The sequence below is a fragment of the Dipodomys spectabilis genome, unplaced genomic scaffold (assembly GCF_019054845.1).
Source record: "Dipodomys spectabilis isolate Male_0828 unplaced genomic scaffold, ASM1905484v1 ptg000006l, whole genome shotgun sequence".
NCBI classification, from domain to species: Eukaryota; Metazoa; Chordata; class Mammalia; order Rodentia; family Heteromyidae; genus Dipodomys; species Dipodomys spectabilis.
Window position 1 is genome coordinate 19054235 of NW_024870683.1, and position 16050 is coordinate 19070284.

The window sequence follows — 16050 nt, forward strand, 5'->3', positions numbered from 1 at the left end:
TATACTAGTTATTGCAAATAAGGGAAACCATGGGACCTATGTTTCTTTGGACCTGGCTAACTTCACTTAATATAATTTTTCAAGTCTTTCCATTTCCTAACAAATGGGGCAATGTCATTCTTTCTGATGGAGGCATAGAATTCCATTGTGTATATATACCACATTTCCTTGATCCATTCATCTACTGAGGGGCATCAGGGTTGGTTCCATATCTTAGCTATGGTAAATAATGATGCAATAAACATAGTTGTACTGGTAGCTTTAGTATGGTCTTGTTTGTGATCATTCGGGTAAATGCCCAAAAGTGGGATTGCTGGGTCATAGGGGAGCTCTATGTAGAGTCTACTTTCCAAAGTGGTTGAACAAGTTTACACCCACCAACAATGCATTAAGGTTCCCTTCTGTCCACATCCCCTCCAACCTCTGTTGTTATTAGAGTTCTTGATTATAGTCAACAGCATCTGAGGTCAACTGGATTCTTAAGTCTCTCATGCAAGGTCCATTATCTCTAAGTCATCTTTCCTCTAGGATTCAGGTCCATTTCCACAGGTATACACTATTTTTATAATAATGATAGTAATAGTAATAATAGTCATCTGTTGTTAAATACTTTCCAGGTTCCAGTTCCTCTGCTAGGATATTTTATTTATGAACCCTGATCTTTCTAATCCTTTGTGACAGAGGCCTGCTCACCAGATGAGACCATAAGGATCTGGAAATGATCAGAAGTGGTCCAGTCACACAGGTGTTTGGACTTATGGAAGTGCAGTCAGTAGCCTCAGGGAAGTTTGGAACACAAATGCTTTGCAACTGAATTACTTACTTCAGCTCATTTACTTTTCCATGAACAGGGACATAGTTGATGCCAAGAGATGGAGGCTAAATTAGATGAGGCAGGCTAGCAGCCATCCCATTCGACCTGCTCATCACTGATTTTTTTCTCAGAGATGTATCCTCACTTACTCTTACACCTATAGGAGAGTCAGTAGCTCTGCTTCCCCTCTCCTAGATGTAGCCAAGCCCCACACCAGACTTTCGTTCGTGACTTAGTTTGTCTTTACAAATAGTCACTCTTCAGCCTTATCCTATCCATTCTTCAGTTTGGTCAAAAAACAATCTTTTTCAGAAATATTTTCCTATTGCTACCCCCAGATAAAGAATTTACCTCCGGAATACTTGAACACTCAGTGTGGTTCAACTTAATATATCCTCTTCACTCATATCTCATAGAGCTTACCTTAAAATTTGGAGGGCTTTTCATGAAGCTGAAGTTTTGGTGGTTTGATGACTCGACTCTAATATCACATGAATTTGAATCCATTGGAAAAGGCACAAGAAACTAAATTTGTTATGGCAAAATCCAGAGTTTCTGGATACTGGCTTAGAAGGAGGTAATTCTGCCCTGTTATTCATTCGTCCATGTCTGAATCCTGGGATTTAATGTAGATTACCAACAGAGAGTGCGAATAGAGCAAGAGACAGGCCCAGTTTGAATTCTGGAAAATCCAAAAGAGAGCAAATAGTTAGACTGAGTTCAATTTCACCCAGTGGCAGGTAGGAAGGAAATGGAGCCAGGAGAGGAGGGAGTCTGAACTGTTCCTTTAGTATTATATCTTCTTGGGGAAGAGAGAGGCATCCTCTCTCTTTAAGGAAATAAATGGAATGGGGTGAAATGCCCTCCCTGCCCCCTTCCATGTGATTCTGAGGGATGATCCAGAGCATAAGCTCCTGGTAGGCAGCTTGTCTCATCTCTACTTCTTCTGAGTGCTCATTTGTTGCCCAGCCTAGAAGGTTGGAAGTTTCCCAAGAATGACATCATTTTATGTCACTTTTATACAGTGCCAACTCTTAGAATACTAGAGCCCAGAATTCTAGTTTTAACTTATCCTGTTAAAAGCAAATGTTTCCTTCTCTTCATTCATTACCCCATCCTATGATGAGTTCTAAGGGGTTTTTTTTTTTTTTGAATACTGTTAGACTAGGACTGCTCTGCCAGGTTGACTAGAATAGGCAGAACATTTTAGTATCTGCAGTTGGGAAGTCATGGAAGAACTGTTAGCATATTTTCCTATGTGAGCAAGTCTTATGTCAGCCTTAGCAAAAATAAGACTTTTAAATAAACCCAAACTATTCCATGATGTGATTCTAGCAGTGATAATTGTATAAAAATGTGAAAAAGGAAATTTTTTTGTGGTAATTTGGCAGAACCCTCTCCCCTTTATGTCTTATCACTCCCAAGGAAGTCTGAATATGCCTTTTGTATTTTGTTTAATTTGTTTTGTTATTGTAAGGATGATGTACAGGGGTTACAGTTACATAACTTAGTCAAGCAGTATGTTTCTTTCCGGGTGTTGGTGGCTCATGCAGCTATTCAGGAGGCTGAGATCTGAGGATCAGAGTTCAAAGGTAACCCAAGTAGAAAGTTCCTCTTATCATGAATTAACCACTTAAAAACCAGAAGTAGAGCTGTGGCTCAAAGAGGTAGAGTATTGACCTTGAGCAAAAGAGCTTCTGGACAGTGCCTAGGCCCTGAGTTCAAGCCCCATACCAGACCAAAAAAGGGTACAATGCCAGGCACTGGTGGCTCACGCCTGTAATCCTAGCTACTTAGGAGGTTGAGATCTGAGTATCACAGTTCAAAGCCAGCCCGTGAAACTCTTATCTCCAATAAGCCACCACAAAACTGGAAGTGGCACTGTGACTCAAGTGGTAGAACATGAGCCTTGAGCTGAAGAGCTGAGGGACAGTGCTCAGGCCCAGAGTGCAATCCCCATGACCAAAAAAAAAAGTGTATTTCTTTCTTTCTTCTTTTTCTAATGTGGCTTTCCAATGTCTGGGCATCTATTTTTTTAAATACATTTTTTATAGTAAAAATACTGTACAGAGGGGTTACAGTTACATGAGTAAGGTAATGAGTACATTTCTTCTCAAGCATTGTTACCGCCTCCTTTGTTTTTCCCCTACCCTCCCTTCTCTCCCACCTCCACAACTACACTTTGCCCCCCCTCACCCCCCCTGCCTAAATTGTAAAGTTCATTTTTTTTCTTTTTTTGTATTTTTTATTGTGAAAATACCGTACAGAAGGTTTACAATTACATGAGCAAGGTAATCAGTACATTTCCTGCCAAGCATTGTTGCCTCCTCCTTTGTTTCCCCTTCCCATCCCTTCCCATCTCTCCCCCCCAAAGTAAAGTTCGTTTTTGACATAACGTCTTGTACATCTCATTATTGCAATGGGTCCACCTGTATCCCTATTTAAACAATTTGTTTTTTCCCTTCCCCTCCCAATTATACCAACATCAAATACAGTGAATGATGAATGGATCAAGAAAATGTATATATACACAATGGAATTCTATGCCTCCATCAGAAAGAATGACATTGCCCCATTTGTTAGGAAATGGAAAGCACACAAAATTCTTAACTCTTGTGTATGACAATGATTTTTTCTGCTTGTATATTTTCACAAGAAAAAAAGAATAAGAAAACCTCAATATTCTGCCTCTTCCAGGGTAATATGCATGTGAATGTCACCAAAACTTTTATGAATCCATACTATTAATTGTAGTAGAAGTAATTGAGCTGGTAAAGTTCATTTTTTAACATAGTGTCTTGTACATCACATTGTTACAATGGGTCAACCTGTATCCTTATTTAAGCATTTTGTTTTTTCCCTTCCCCTCCCCAAGCTAGAGAAGTGTATATACAAGATGCAGGGCATTGACATCAAATACAGCGAAAATAGGGGTTATACCATGGAAGAAGAACATACAAAGAAACAACCCAGATGCCCCTCAGTAGATGAATGGATCAAGAAAATATGATATATATATGTATATATATATACATATATATATATAATAGAATTCTATGCCTCCATCAGAAAGAATGACATCACCCCATTTGTTAGGAAATGGAAAGACTTGGAAAAAAATTATATTAAGTGAAGTAAGCTAGGCCCAAAGCAACATAGGTCCTGTGGTATATTTCTTTTTGAACAGTATCACCCTTTCTCTTGCCCTTTTCCAGTGTTTCCCTCCCATCCCTGCCCACAAGCTGTATGGTTCATTTTCAACATAGTGTCTAGTGAATGAATATCACCGCTGCTTTGTTTACCCTTTGTCCCACCATTTCTGTGTCTCCCACACACACACTTATCCTCCAAAACAATAGAGAAATGAACAAAGAAGACAAAAGGAAAAGAAAACAAAACAGCAACAGGGGGGAAAACCCTCCTCCTTTCATTTCTTGGAGTTCATTTCAATAAATATTATTTTAGATGATCAGATGCATATAGCTATTGTGCCTTTTTGATACTCTCCTAAGAATATCCGCCTTTGGTCTCATTCTATGTGAATGCCTAGAGTCCTGTATAATTTGTTGTTTTTTCTTTTTCCATCTTGTATGTTTACTTGTAGACTTATAGGTATATTCTAGTTACCACAAATGAGGGAAACCATGAAACCTATGTTTCTTTGGGTCTGGCTTACTTTGCTTAAAATACTTTTTCCAAGTCTTTCCATTTCCTTACAAATGGTACAATGTCATTCTTTCTGATGGATGAGTAGAACTCCATTGTATGTATATATACATACAATATGTATATGTATACATATGTATACAATATATACATTTTGTATACATACAAAATGTATATACACACAATATGTATATACATACATATGTATGTATGTATGTATATATATCACATTTTCTTGATTCCTGGGTTGATTCTATGTTTTGTCTATGGTAAACAATGCTACAATAAACATGATTGTGCTGGTAACTTTAGTTTGGCCTTGTTTGTGTTCTGTTGGATAAATGCCCAGGAGTTTAATAGCTGGGTCATAGGGAAGCTCTATGTTTATTACCCTGCACCAGAATCAATTCAAAATGAATCAAAGACCTCAATGTAAGGCCAGATACCATGAACATATTACAAGAAGGGGTAAGGGAAACACTAGGGTTCCTAGACACAGGTTGGCACTTCCTAAGATCCAGAATCACAACAAATCTCAAAGAACAACTGGATAAATGTGACTGCATCAGACTGAAGAGTTTCTTCATGGCAAGAACATAGCTAAGAAGATAAATATAAAGCCCACAGAATAGAGAAGATTTTTTTTACCATCTGTGCATCAAAGATCTCATATCTCAAATATACTTAGAACTCAAAGAATTAACCCCTTAAAAGTAAACCCTCAAAGAAATAATGACCCAATTAATAAATGGGCTAAAGACTTTAATGAGACTTCTCAGCAGAAGTGAAAATGGCCAATAAACACATGAAGAAATGTCCAACATCTCTGGCCATAAAAGAAATGCAAATCAAAACAACACTGAGATTCTACCTCACCCCAGTTAGAATGGCCATTATAAAAAAAAAAAATCATAACTCATGCTGGCAGTTGGCCAGAAGGGGACACTACTACACTCTTGGTGGGAATGTAAGCTTGTTCAACCACTCTGGAAAGCAGCATGGAGGTTCCTCAAAAGAATTTGTCTTTTTTATATCTATAATATTATTGAGGATAAAACATCTGAAGCCAAGTATGGATGTTCATGGATCCTGTCAGCCATTCAGTCTCCGTTTGACAGATTAATTTGATGACCAGTACAGAGGAGAATATCTTTGTCATTGATTGGATCCCTCTCTTTAGGATAGACAGAATTCTCAGCGATAGCTTAATTGCAAAAAACAAAACTTACAGGAAACAAAATATTTTTCATCTGAAATTCATCTCTCACTGGACATTCTAGTTCTACCTACTAAATATGATGACCAGTGTAGGCTGCAAGAACTGAGAAGGACTCGTCACTCCAAGGAGAAAACCATAAAATTTTTCAGTGAAGCCTTCAGTCAGGGAAACAAGAAAACTTAGATTGTGAGATGTTTTGTGGGTACACGTGTATGTGTGTGAGAGAGAGGGGGGGGGGAGGGAGAGAGAAAAAGAATGGGAGAACAAGAGGGAAGGAGAGAGGGAAAGAGAGGGAGAGAAAGGGAGGGAGAGTAGAAGGGAGGGAGAGAAGAGAGAGTACTGGGTCTTGAAGTCAGGGCTTTTTGCTCTTGCTTGACTTTTTCATTCAAGGCTTGCTACCATTTCAGCCATGCCTGTACTTCCAACTTTTTGCTGGTTATTTGAAAATAAAAGTCTCTGTGATTTGTCTGTCCAGGCTGACATCAAACCATAACCCTCAAATCTCAGCCTCCTCAGATTTACAGACATTTACAGGCATGAGCCACCAGCACCCAGATTACTGTGTTTGAAGTAATATCCAAGAAGGTCAAAGTAATGCATGTTGACCATCAAAATCCTTAATTAAAGAAATAACCAATAGTCTGTGGCCCCTATGTATCATCAGGCATGTCAGCCGGCAGTATGCTAGGGAAAGAATATAATGTGGGAACCTTAGGCTTGCTTGTCAGGTTCCTGGTGGGATGTTGGTTGTTTAGTCTCTAGTATTCACTTCTTAGGAAAACTTGATATCCAGTCTACCTGTCCAGTTATGAAGGTCTGGTTCTGGAGGGGAGAAGGTATGCTAGAATTAGGATTAGAATTAGACTCTTGACCCAGTAGGGTTCTGGAGAACATGGCAGGTAACAGTAAAAGAAACTGAAGCGGTGAGAAGGGAGTTCATGAAGTCACTAGTTTGAGGCTCTTGGGTTCCTGGGTCCGTAGGCTTTTCTTACCACTAGCATCTTGGCTGGCTAGCTTTTGATTGTGTCTAGCCCAGAGGAAGATCTGGGGCAGCTAAGTCCTGACTGCTTTGGCCATGCTAGCTCAGGGTCTAGGAGCTTGTTGGTCTGTGAGACCAATAGAAGAGCCAAGATTTGAGTGATTCAAGTGAAGCTGGAATATCAGGCCCCAGACTTCCTTTATTGGTGTCAGGAAGATATAAAGGAGTAAGGCTGTATATAAGACACTATATGAAAAAAATCATAAAAACAACTGGAGAGGCAGACAAGATTGAAACAGGCAGATGAGTCACCACATAAAGATAGCACTAGATGTACAAGAGGTCTTCTACCTTTGGAAAACAGAAACAATGTTTTTTTTTTTTTTTTTTTTTAAAGAAAGAAAAGGGGCTCAGGCTTCTGTAGATTGTGTGTGATCTCTGCCTGGGCTCATAGCCCAGCAGGAAACTGTCCTAGAAAAACTGCCCTGGAGGGAGCTTACAGGCTGAACAGTCCCTGCCCTCAACAGAAAAGCACGTTTCTATTAGGTCTAAAACCTCTGCTGATAGGTGGTTGACAGAGTCATAGGAAGAAATTCAGATGCACTGTGGGCACTAAAACTAGCAAGAAGAGAGCTTAGGTAGGGTGAAAGAAAGTAAAGGAGATAAAAGGAGAGACGTGGTAAGCGAGAAAGAGGCCAGACAAATATGCTGACAGAGTACTTTGCCATAGTTCCTCTGATTTAGGTGTTTTAACTGAAAACTCTGAACATGAGTGTTTGCTAGGCCTTTTGTGACTTTTCTTTTCAGTTTTTAAGTTAGGTTTTATATAAAAAGTGTGTAAGATAATTTTCTAAGGCATTTCTTACCTTATTTTTCTACTAAGCTGATTTAGGTTAAAATATTGAAACTTTTACCATCTGGTTACCGAAAGGGCTGGCCTTGCCTACTTTTGAATACCTTTAACTTAAATGGTTGCATTTGCAGAGCGGGAGAAATGATGGCCTGTGTTTATGTTCAATGTTTTCCCAGCTCTGAAAGCCTGTACTTACCCACCTGTGGCTCTGGTATCAATGTGTGGTCTCTGTTCAAACTGTTTTCCTTTCACTTATTGGATTTTTGTGTTTACTACATCTCCATTTACACTCTCAGATGTAAAATAAACTATTTTAAAGTGATTTTCACACTTCTAGAGTTGAAACCAAGGTAAAAAAATGTATTGTTTTAGCAAGAAAAAATATACTAGCCAGGGTGAAATAAAAATACTCACTTTTTCAACCCAAGGACCAACTCTGGAATTTAATCATCTCTTGGAAAAATAAACCATTTTTAAAATTATTTAATTCGTCACTGATTCAGAATGGGAATTAGATACCAAGAAGCAAAGACAATAAGGTTCTTGTTGGTTAGCACAGAAAGGCCAAAATATATTAATCTGAGTAAAGGTTACTAGACAATTGTTTTGTGCCCACTCTACATAAAAGCTCAGTTTTCAAGGTGAACTCTAGTGAATGTGGAAGCAAAATGAGGTGCCATGAACTTGAGGCCTTGGGCTGGGAGCCTGATTCCTGCTTTCCCAGTTGATCTGTCACGAATGCCATGCATTATCTAAAGCAGGAGATTTAACCTCGAGTCTTGATGTCTTGATCTGCAAATGAGAGACAGAAATAAAGAAGTGACCAAGATTCTTCCTAAATTCTAGACTCTGATCCCACACTATGGACAATCAAATTCCCTCAACCCTGAGGAGTTGACTTGAGTGTCATTTGATCATTCACTTGGCAGTTAGGAGCTTGTTGTGGACAAGAGTCATGGACATGAATGTTGATTTTGGTAGTGAGGTGATGTGTTTAGGAGAATTAGTACTTTTGAACCTTCTTCATGCTGTGGCACACATGGAAACTGGGAAAGTACATTTGGATGTGCAAACCTCAGGCACTGATTCTTTTATCTGAATTCCTCAGACTCTTCTCAAATGCCTCCAGGTAAGAACATTGATTTCTTGAACAGAAACCCATTACCTAGTCCTAGTAGTCATAGTATCTACTGGTACAACAGGAATCTCTGAACGAAAAAATAGAATTTATTCAAGAAAGGAGAAATGGAGAACAATATTTTACACACACACACACACACACACACACACACACACACACACACACACACTACCACCACCACCACCACCACTTCCACCACCAAAAATCAAAGGTAACTACTAAGGATAATACTCCTTTATATTTTTATTCTTTATTTATTTTCTTTTTTGGTGATACTGGGGTTTGACTAAGACCTTACATTGGTTAAGCAGGAACTCTTCCACCGGAGCCACGCCCACAGACCTTTGGGCTTCAGTTACTATTTAGATAGGGTCTTGCATTTTTGCTCAGACTGGCCTGGATTGTGATCCTCCTGTTTATGCCTCTTAGGTGAGGCTATGCATGTCACTAAACCCAACTAATTGATTTTCATGGCATCTTGCTAACTTTTGGCCTAGGTGGCTTTGAACTCTGATCTTCTTGATCTCTGCCTCCCAAGATGGTAAGACTGAAGGCATAAGCCACCCCACATAGCTATTTTGTGTTTATTATTTTAAGAGAAAATCCATAATTAAGTCCAAGCCTGGAGCCTATAGTCTAGCTACTGGGAAGGTAGAGAGTAGGAGGACCTCAGTTTGAAGCCAGTCCTGGGAAGAAGTTAGTGAAGCATATACCACCCCCTCCATTTAAAAATAATAAGCCAAGGATGGTGGTAGATGCCTATAATCTCAGCTATGAGGAGGGATAAGTAGGGGGAGTTCAAGGCTTACCCCAGTCAAAAATTCAGGACTCATGTCTGAAAGATAACTGAAATGAAAAAGGGCCAGAAGTGTAGCTCAATTGGTAGAGCACTTTCCTAAGTACAAACTCATTATCTTAAAGAAAAATCCAGAATGAATGAAAAAGAATAGATAAGGAGAGAACAGTTGATAATACTTGGATTCTGAGTCACCTCTAAAACATTCAGATGCAGATATTTAAAAGATGGGTAGAAACTCAGTCTGGAATTTATTAAGCAATTCTGGGATGGAGACAGTTGGGAAGTCATTACTTAGGCTATGGAATGACAATTGAAGCCATGGATGCCACATATTTCTCAACTTCCTCAGAGAGGGAAAGTAATAGAGAGTAAAGAAGAGAGAAGGAGAAGGAGAGGAAGAAGGAGAGGAAGAAAGAGAACAAAGAAGGTGCTCAAGAAAACACTTTATTTTAGGATTGGCAAAGAGATAAACCTAGTAAAATCTATAGAGCTCATTTGGAGTTATTTACAAAGTAGCTAAAGTCATTTGATAAGCAAAAAGAAGATTGTGTCATTTTGATTGTGTCATTTAATTATGTATATATAGGCATTCTCCATGGATTCATTCATTCTTGGAACCAGTGCCTATTGAATACCTACTATGTTCCTGGCATTCTGCTTACCATTGAAGTTACAACAGAGGGAAAAGGAGGTCAAGTCCCTTCTGTAATATACATACACCCACACTTTAGAGCCTGCTTTCCCAGAGGTAAAACAAAAGGTAGATAGCCATGTATTTTTGCAGAGAAAAACCCTCTTCTTATTCTAAAAGGTTGCCTATATGAGCACCAACACATAGCTTTGTTGTATTTGTTTCTTGTCTGTTGTATTTGTTGTTGTATTTAGTTAAAATGTTAACTGGATGGTTGAGTTACAGGTTTCTAGCCAGAGCATGTTCCCCTTAAAGGAATTCCCAGTTAGTCAGTGAGTGGAGCTGAGCTGGCATCTGTCTTGCATTACTCAATAACTGGGCATCTGCAGGCTGACCTCATACTGTGGAGGCCTCAGCAGGGCCCTGTTCTTCCTTCACACTGTCATTGCTGGAAGATTGGGAGCAGCACAGGTCATGGTTCAAATCTGAGATGGTAGGTCAAAGGATAAGCCTGCAGGGATCTCTTTTAATTGAAGTACTTTTCATTTAATCTACTGACATCAGAAAATTCTAGTTTCAGGTCTTTGAACTCCAGAGGAACTGAAGGCAAGTCTTTCTTCCATTTTGTTTCCCTAGATTGATATTTTTGTTGAAGTTTTCTTAGGTATCTAGTTTCAGCCTTCTGCATGTGGTTATCCAGTTTCAAGAACCATTTGTTGAAGAGGCTGTCTTTCGCCAATATACATTTAGTCTTCAAAAATCAGTTGCCTCCAAAATGTGATGGATTCACTTCGGGATCTTCTAATCTGTTCTGTAGTTCTTTGTTTGTTTTTTCCACCTATACAATGCTGTTTTTGTTACTCTGGCACTGTAACATAGTTTCAAGTCTAGTATTGTGATAAGTCTAGCACTGTTGTTTTTTCTCTCTCAAGATTGCTTTGGATACTTGGGGTCTTTTATACTTCCCTATGAATTTTAGGATTTTCTCTATCTCTGGAAAGAATGACCTTGGGATTTTGGTAGGTATTGCACTGAACTTGAAGGTCACCTTTGGCTGAATGGTCATTATCATAATATTAATTCTACTAATCCACAGGTGTGGGAGGTCTTTTCATCTCTGGTGTCTTCATCACTTTCCTTCTTCAAGGTTTCATAATTGTGTAGTTTATATTATGGAGGTCTCTTACTTCCTGGTTAAACTTATTCCTAGGCACTTCAATTTGGGGCAGCTAATATGAATGGGATTGTTCCATTGTTCTCCTGATTCTTCAGACTGTTCAATGTGGAACAATTGATTTTTGTGTGTGTTGCTAAAGGTGTTTATCAGATCTGGGAGTTTTGAGGATGTCAACCAAGCCTATTCACTCAGCCATGGCTATTGCCATCTCTGAGTACAAATAGATCTGGTGGTGATAGTACACACTAAGCTTAGACCTGTCCTTGTTTGGCCATTTACCTTGAAATGTTATTTTGCAATTATGTGCCTATCTATCAACTCAGTAATACAGCCTTCAACAAATACTATTTATTGAGCACTATATTGCTACCACATCACAAGGGAGCACAAAGATGATTAAGAGAGTCAAAATATTCCCACCTTCAAGGAACTCATGGCCTAATAAAGGAATACATAACTGTAAGAGGTTATTGCTGAGACCTGGACATGGATGGGGACTGCTGAACTCTGCATGGGGATCAGAGAGAGCTGGTAAGAGAATACTGTTCTTGACACAAGTCTTAACAACATACGAGGAGTTTTCTGGGGAACCAGTGCAAAATGAACAAAGGAACAAGGACATCCAACAAGAAGGTACTTCAGGAGAATTGCAGCTAGTTCCATGTAACTGAAGTACAGCAGTGTCTACAAATAGGCCAAGGTAATAGGGGTGGATACATAGGGTGAGTGAAAACAAGAAAATTCCTCCTGGAAGAAGGCTCTTTTGTAGACAGGATTATTGTATGTTTTTTCACAGGTCTCTGATGTTCCCATGTCTGGCATAGAAGAGGTGCTAGCTATATGTTTATAGGAAAAGTACAAATGTTATGTTGGAGACAGTTAAATGCAAGTTGGATGCAGCCAAAACTTTGGACTATATCTTAGCTGTGTTTTGAAGTAAATGGAAGTAAATCAAGATGGGTCAGGTGTTTATTTTGGATAAGCAACAACTGCAAAGCAAATAAAAGTCATTGAAAGGCCCAATATGAAAGTTAAAACAAAACATGCAAGGGCCATCTGTCTATATATGTATATGTAATTATGGTTATAAAACAGCAATAAAATATAAAATTTTAGGTAAAATAAGAATATGTAAGATACTATATTAAAAAACTATAAAACTTGATAGAAAACAGAACAGAGTGACACCATGTTCAGGGGCAGGAAAACTCATATTGTAAAGATACCATACTTTCCAAAAATAATATATAAATTTAATACAGTTTTAATTAAAATCCCAATGGGTTTTTGTGGTCCTTGACAAATACCCTTTAAAATTAATTTGTATGTATAAGTGAATGAGAATGCCAAGAAAAATTTGAAAAACCAAGAAAAATGAGAAGGGAGCTTGCTTAACCAGATCAAAAGACACTGTATAAATCTATGGTAATTAAAGCAGTATGGTACCAGTACAAGAATAGAAAAATGGAAAAGAGTAACCCAAGCAGAATAGCATATCTCAAGCCAGACTTACATATGCATTGTTAACATATGATGAGAGCTAACATTTTTTTGAATGCTTACGGGTTCCTGGTGCTGTTTTAAGCATTTCTGATTTATTCATTTAATTCTCAAAAGACCTTCTGAAGTAGTTTCTATTACTGTTCCAATTTTGGGGGCAGAGAAAGTACATATAATTTAGTGTGCAGGCCTATGATTATAGAACTAGTGGATGACATTAAATTCTTTGACTCCAAAGTTTATTCTCAATTACAAGTGAAATCATGTTTCTATGTGTAATTAAAAGAAGATATGAACACATTTGGCTGTATAACAACTAAAGCATCTGTCCTGAAAAAGAATCAATGTTAAATGGAAAGTGAAAAATTAGAAAAAGATTTACAAAACAAATGATAGCAAAGGATTATGCTTTAATATTCAGTGAATTCTTACAGGTTAATAAAATATGAACCCTCCATAGGAAAGACAGGCAGTCAAAATGAACAAGCCAATTCATAGATGAGGAGATGCCAGTAAACATATGAGATGTTCCATTTCAGTAATGATCAAATAATGAACTTTGGATCACAAGTCATTTTCCTTCCTCTACAATGTTAAAAAGTGGAAAGATGTATAAATAGCTGGGACTGACAAGAATTTATTGTTAGGAACAGCAGCAGTTGGAACTTGAGGTTTAAGGAAATGCCACTATTTAACCACCAGATTTTTTTGTATTAACTTTGATGTAAAAATATTTCATTTTTAAATATTTTTAAATATCTGACTTGATTACTGAAGATTTTGGTGCTTCTTTTCTGGTGCCCAGACAGAGGGTCTCAGTTCACCTCATCTATATCCCAGTCTTGGCTAGAAAAATAATTTATTACCACCTTTGAGGATAGTCTGTAAATACTCATTAAAATGTCAGAAATGCTTAAGCACTAGTACCACAACTTTTTTTTTGGTGGTGATACTGGGGCTTGAACTCGGAGCATTGTGTTTACTAAGTAGATATTCTACTACTTGAGTCACACAGCTCTTTTTCTTTTCTTTTTTATTTTTCAAATAGGCATTCAATTTTTGCCTGGGCCAGCCTGGACCTTGATCCTCTTATTTATTCTCATGTAGCTGGGATCATAGGCTCATGCACCACCACGCCCAGTTTTTTATTGGTTGAGATGGGGATCTCATGAACTTTTTTTTGTACCATAGCCTCATAACTCAATCCTTCTGATTTTAGCTTTGTGAGTAGTTGGGATTACTGATATGAACCACCACACTTGGTTTACAATATTTCTTTGTGTAGGAATTTTGCCTAAAGGAACGACAAGGTGAGTATATAGAATGCTATACAGGGATGCTTATTTGTGAGAGAAAAAAAACCATGAACAATCAAATTGGTCATTTGTAAGAAATAAAGCATGATTCATAGTTTAGAAAAGCATAAGTTGAAAACATGACACATGGTTAACTAAAGCATGTTACATTAATACAATGGATTACTCTGCTTGCTATACAGTATTGTACAGGTATTTAAAAGGATAGCATAGAGATGTGTGTTTAAAGGAAAATATTAATCACAACATGTGAGAGACTAAGGAGTCCAAGTTTAGTCTAGTCTGTATAGAGCAACTTTGTCTCCCTACCCTGTAAATGGAAAAGACATCCAGTGTGTATTAAAGCAAATTAAAAAGCTAAAGTATATAGAGCTGCACTGTTCAATAATTCCAGTCACACAACACACACACACACACACACACACACACACACACACACACACACAAACACACACCTCAAAAAAACAACACAATTCTTCCTTGAAGTGAAATGAAAAAGGAAGTATCACATTGCACAAAATTCACTCATCATGGTAGCTGCCATATTTTCTCTTGCAAAAATTCCTTCTGCTAACGTACCTCCACCTAATGTGTAGTGCATTCTATTTCCCTCATGGTAGTAGATGAATAGCGCTCTTCTATCAACAAAGTTAATCTCCCCATCCACCTTCCCAGCTCCTCATGTCTTCAATTCTGTAGCTTGACTCATAATCCAGGATACCTGGTACGTTTAACACATTAGCTTTCATCTCTAGAGGGTAGTTATAATGGACATTTAATTTGCTTGGGAACCCTTTAGCTTACAACTCTGCCTCTCTTTATAGAAGCCAGATTCTGCCTCCCTTTTGACTGTGGCACAGTTCTCAGCTTATCAGGTTCCTTGTCTTGCCCAGACTTGGAACCAGTAGCTGGCAACTCAAAGCAGCAGGTACCACACAGTATCTAATCTGGCCATGGTGACAGCAGATCCATCAGTTTCTAGAAGCAGTAATTGCAGGATTCTTGGGACAGTGCTTAGTACGCAGCCTCTATGGGGTCAGCAGAGCAGACTTCCTTCCCTACTCCAGTAGTGGGGCTGTGAAGTGTCTTCAGGCCAGCTCTGCAGTTTGGAGGAGGATGGCCACTCAGCCTTGAAGCTGGATTTACTTAGAGCCTGGAGATTCAGTGAGTGATCTAATATTCAATAAATCTCTCTTCTGCTTCCATTAGCTCAATTAGCTTTCCTTTGTTTGTAACTAAGAATCATAATTGATGCATATTTAATTTTGACATTTTAGTTTGTGGAGAAACCTCATTTCATCATTCATTATTGTGCAATCCTCAAAACAAAGAGAAACTTGTAGGTCAAGTCAAGTTGATCGGTTTGGGGTAGCTCTACTCTGGAACAGTATAGTCTAATATGGTCAGTAATTGCATGAATGGTACTTAAATCCAAGTGAATTATAAATAATTGAATATATAAGTCAGTTATATTACAAGTGTTCAGTAGCCACATATAGCTAGTAAGTACCAGAGTGGACATTATTATTTAGAACATCCTGATATAATATTTCTGTAATTCCCATATTATAGGAAGTTCAGAAGTATAGTACAATCTAGAAAGATCTTAAGGTCTCACCAGCCCAACTCACTGAAACAGCACAGCTGCTCTGAGGTATACTCATTGTACTATCTGACTATATTACAAAATTTTTATATTAATAGGTGAGTTATCTTGCTAACTGTATCCAGGGTGTTTCACTTCATTATTTAAATTGTTCTTGCTTTCTTGCTCTCTGCCTTCCAAACCTCTCATTCTTCCTCCTTAATTACTATATGGGGTGAATTCATTTGAGTTATTTGAGCATATGTTCTAACTTTTCCATAAAGTACCTGTCTTGTCAACTTAATGGATTTGCTATAAGTGTAGAAATACAATTCAGGCTGGAGTTCATGTTTATGACTGGTCTGGAATG